General features: G+C 41.8%; 1 pseudogene; it reads left to right on the top strand.

The window, feature by feature from the left end:
- The first annotated feature begins 3,930 nt into the window (after window positions 1-3,930).
- LOC121964436 lies at window positions 3,931-4,935 on the top strand (annotated as a pseudogene).
- Window positions 4,936-5,239: the final 304 nt, after the last annotated feature.

Genomic DNA, 5,239 nt, shown 5'->3' with positions numbered 1-5,239 from the left:
CTTTTCAGCATTCGTCTCTCTCCAGAAGGGAGCAACAAGAGAGCTGCTGAGGAGATGGTCGTTACTTTCTGGAGGGACTATCTCCAAGATGCAGAAGGTAATTAATGGTTTAATGGTCAAATAATCTGACGCATCTGTTTTTTTTTTTGTATCATTCTTTTTATTTTATCTTATTTTTTGCAAAACATTCTTGTACAACAAACATTACAGATTTTCTCTTGATAGTCATAACATTATCACAAAGCAGCCTGCGAATGTTGAAAGATGAAAGACCTGTGATAAATTCACTGCTGTAAGAGGCATTCAGATTTTAGACGCTTAGGTTTTGAGAAGTGAAATACTGGACAATTTATTCAATATTAGCTGGTGTTAATTGCTTTAGAGATGATTCACATACACATTAATTGGACCAACTACCAATGATAATATTTTTGTTTTTACAGAAGAAGAAGGGCCATCCAAACTCTGGTCCAAAATCTGTGGTACCACCTATCGGCTTTTCCCCAACTCCTTCTGTCCAGTTCATTCACAAAGGAGATGATGACTTCTCTCCATCAATGTTCCCTTTTGCCAACACGTGCGTTAACTGCATCAAGTTGCCACTACGTGTGTCTTACCAACTGTTCAAGGAGAAGTTTGACTTTGCATTATGAAACACATATGGTTTTGGCAGGGCATGAACATGTCATGCTCTGAAAACTTGAAACTTTATTTTTTTTTCTGTCTGTGTCTCACTTTCTCTGTTTGTCTCTGCCTTTCTGCTTGTCTGTCTGTTTTCTGAAAAAAGTTTACAACAAGACAGTTATTAGTTTCATTTCTGAATGCCGTATGCAATACAAGTAATGTATTTTATATATGTAAGAGACATACAAATAGAAGCTGAGGATCACGGTGTTTGAGTGTGTGTGGGTTCGGGGTGGTTCCCACGGGAGTAGGCGTGTGTGTGTGTGTGTGTGTGTGTGTGTGCATAAAGGTGCGCGCTCACCGGGTGGTCCAGATGAGAGAGAGAGTCAGGGTTGGCAGCCGTAATTTTTTGTTGACCGCTCTTGCCATTTTATTCACTCATTCATCACATTTTTATCAGTTAAATCCGCTGGTTTCCGTTTCTTCAATATATATATCCACCTTCTGTCTCTTATTTGTCTATCAGTCTGTTTGCCTCTCTGATGTGTCTGTCTGTTTCTCCCTCTGCCTGTTTTAGTCTCTGTCTCTCTTGTCCTGTCTTTGAGTGTCCGTTCCTTTGAACAAATGTTTAGAATATTCATTTATTTTTCATAAAATGTTTTACAATGTTTTAACAAAACTTTAATTCACAGAATACACTGTGCAAGTAAAGAAAACATTTTAACAAACCTTAACATAATTCCCATGTTATTCACTGAAAAAAGTGCAGAAGTGAAGAAAAAACATCTATTCCATGGTTCCCATCATTTTCAAGTGGGTTCACTTGTTGAATAATGTTCATTGTGGTCTCATTAATAGTTACATCTATGTCTGGAATTACAACATTATTATTTGTTTGAAGTTCAGGTAATGGCCCTTCTTCATCGATGCCATAGTAGTTACCGGCATAAAAAATGCTGTTCATAGCTGGATGGATTCCTGCATTATTAATGAAACCTGAATGCCACAACTGAAGAGGTGTCTGCCCCCCTTGAGTGGAGAGGCCATTGTTGCTCCATTGATTGATGAATTCTGTTACTGCTCTTTCAATCCTTGGTAAATAAACATAATGCAGACAAAATAAATGTAGTTCATTCAATGAATCCAGTACACCATGCTCCTCCATGAAGTTAAAGATGTTTATAAAGTGTCTAGATACAACTCTATTGAGTTCTGCCCATAGTCTCTCAGTCCTTTGGTTGTGTACTGATACACCTGTAATAACACTGTTCAGTCCTCTTCTTTCCAACATAAAACGGGCAACATTTATATTTTCCATACCATGATCACATCTGACCCTTAAGGGCAAGCCAAAGTTTTGTACTCCTTCTAGAAATAATGACAAGACGGTTGCGGCTCTGTTGTTGGACGAGCACCGTAAGTATATAATAGTTCGACTGAAGCCATCCACACAGCCATGAAAGACAATCCGCCACCTGACCTTGTGGTTGCCGTCAAAATGCCTGTGGGGAAGAAAAAAAAATTTAAATATATATATATATACAGTACAGGGGCCTGAACACTATAGACTCTTCGATGTATAGCAAGACGACGTCTAAATGATCGGCCAATAGGATCCACTTGATGCAGGCTCTGTCTGACCCTCCAGCGCTGAATCCTCAAGCCACGTGATCTCAGACTTCCAAGTATGTATGCTTCACCTGCGTTTGGAGTGTTCTGGAGTATATCAGTTACAGTTCTGTCCAGGTCTTGATTTGACAATACAGAATACCTTCATGGCTCAACTCGCAGTCTTTGTCTGTGTCTGTATAGTGTTCTTCGACTAATTCCAAAGCATGATGCAATTCTCTGCCATGACATACCAATGGACACACACTGAGAAATCTGTTCAGTGGTTATGCTGTATCTGGGCCGTCCTGGATGGCCAGTCAAGGTTGTTGGAGGTGTCAAATTTATGGTCGCTTCAGTGGATCTCTGTCTGGCCTCATGTTCATGTTGTGAAAGTTGTGAAAGCATCTATACAATGATCCTAGAAGGTTACTTACGTCCCTATCATCACACACAGCAAGAAATGCAGATAGAGTTTGAGTATGCTCATTAAGCTCTCTATAAAGCCTCTCCTGATGGAAATTGTCAGACTCCTCTCTTTGCAGCCTCTTATTGCATTGCAGCGCACTAGTAAAAAAAATGACAACATCCCCCTCATTGCCTCTCACTTCAAAAAATAAAGCTTGGACTTGAAAAATGAAGAAGATGAACATACATTGTGGTTGAAGCAAGGGTTGAAGTACTTCAAACAGCAAAAGCACATGCACTTCCCTGTGTGGAGTCTTCCTGTTTCTGTCAGATGAAAGGAAGGCCTTCCTGTTCAACTGTAATTTTCATATTCACTGCTGAACTGTTATAGTTTACAATTCTATATCAGAGCATTTCAGCTGTGTATATGAGCACATTTTACTTGTATGTGGTAAAGCTCTGTAATAGTTTATGCAAAATGTTGTGCGTGTAAGAGAGCATTTCAGTTGTATATGTGAGAGCGTTTCAGTTGTATGCGTGAGAGAGTTTCACTAGTATGCGTGAGAGCGTTTCAGTTGTATGTGTGAGAGCGTTTCACTTGTATGTGTGAGAGCGTTTCACTAGTATGTGTGAGAGTGTTTCACTTGTATGCGTGAGAGCGTTTCACTAGTATGCGTGAGAGCGTTTCACTTGTATGTGTGAGAGCGTTTCACTTGTATGTGTGAGAGCATTTCACTAGTATGTGTGAAAACGTTTCACTTGTATGCCTGAGAGCGTTTCACTAGTATGTGTGAGAGCGTTTCACTTGTATGCGTGAGAGCGTTTCAGAAGTGTGTGTGAGAGCGTTTCACTTGTATGCCTGAGAGCGTTTCACTAGTATGTGTGAGAGCGTTTCACTTGTATGTATAAGAGCGTTTCAGTAGTGTGTGCAAGCGAATAATTTTTCAATTGTTTATGTGAGAGTGTTTCAGTTGTGTATGTAAGAGCATTTCACATGTGTGTGTGAGAGGTAATTCTGAATAATGTCCCTGACGGCCCCTCATAGATATTGTTGCATGGTCACTAATTACGATGCTGTTGTACCAGCATTTTTTGACATTGGTTAATAGTTCCATAGAAACTAAAAAATAATCAATGCGTGAATGGGTTTTATATGAACTGGAATAACAAGAGTATTCTCTTTTATTGGGGTTCTGTGTTCTCCAAATTTCAATTAATCTTAAATCTTGCATATGAAGATATGAAAACTCACATAAGTTTTACTTAATCACTCACAGCTGTCTCCTCCTCTCAGCGGTTTTTCCTGTGTATTCACAACCGCTCTCTCACTGTTAGCCGGTTAGCTTCGTTAGCATTAGCTCTGGTTAGCGATGGCTTCTCCCTGCTCCTCTCCCTCTTCTGCTCTCTCCTGCTCAGTGTGTCAGATGTTTAGTTACTCCTCTGCCTCCTTCAGTGATAGTGGTACCTGTAACAAGTCTAGTTCATTTGGTGCGCTGGAGGCGAGGCTTAGCGATCTGGAAGCGCGGCTCCGCACCGTGGATAATCCCTCTTTAGCTGCGATAGTTAGCGAGCCCCCTGTAGCCGGTGCGGACCGACATAGCGTAGCCTCTGCTAGCCGTCCCCCGCCAACCCCCGTGCAGCAGGGAGGCTGGGTGACTGTCCGAGCGAAGCATAGTAAACCGAAGCCCACGGTACACCACCCACCCCCCCTTCACGTTTCAAATAAGTACACCCCTCTCAACCACACACCGACCGAGGACACAAGCCTGGTCATTGGTAGCTCTATTTTGCGAAACGTGAAGTTAGTGACACCAGCGGCCATAGTCAAATGTAATCCTGGGGCCAGAGCGGGCGACGTCGAGTCAAATTTGAAGCTGCTGGCTAAGGCTAAACGTAAATACAGTAAGATTGTTATTCACGTTGACACCCGGTTACGTCAATCGGAGGTCACTAAAATTAACATAGAGTCGTGTGTGAGTACGCCAAGACGATGTCGGACACCGTAATCTTCTCTGGACCCCTCCCCAATGTGACCAGTGATGACATGTTTAGCAGCATGTCAGCACTCAACCGCTGGTTGTCGTGGTGGTATCCAGCAAATGATGTGGGCTTCGTTAATAATTGGCACTCCTTTTGGGGTAAACCTGGTCTTATCCGGAGGGACGGCATCCATCCCACTTTGGATGGAGCCGCTCACCTCTCTAAGAATCTGGCCGATTTTATTAGAGGCCCAAAGCCATGACAAACCAGAGTTGGGACCAGGTTTCAGAGTCGCAGTCTTACACGCTTCTCTGAGCTTCCTCTAGCACAGTCACACACCCATAATGTAAATGTTATAAAAACAGTGTCTGTCTCCCGACCACTTCATTTGTTTAATGCTAAAATAAACAGAAGGGGAGTTGTACATGAAAATCTCATAAAAAATTAACTCATCTCCTGTCATACAGCATCATAACAGGAGAATTAAATGCGGACTCTTGAACGTTAGATCCTTATCAACCAAGGCTCATTTAGTCACTGATTTAATATTGGATAACCATATTGATTTATTCTGCCTCACTGAGACCTGGCTCTTTCCTGAAGAGTACGTTAGCCTGAA

The sequence above is a fragment of the Plectropomus leopardus genome, unplaced genomic scaffold, assembly GCF_008729295.1.
Source record: "Plectropomus leopardus isolate mb unplaced genomic scaffold, YSFRI_Pleo_2.0 unplaced_scaffold1562, whole genome shotgun sequence".
Classification (NCBI taxonomy): domain Eukaryota; kingdom Metazoa; phylum Chordata; class Actinopteri; order Perciformes; family Serranidae; genus Plectropomus; species Plectropomus leopardus.
This window is presented reverse-complemented; position numbering and strand designations above follow the sequence as displayed.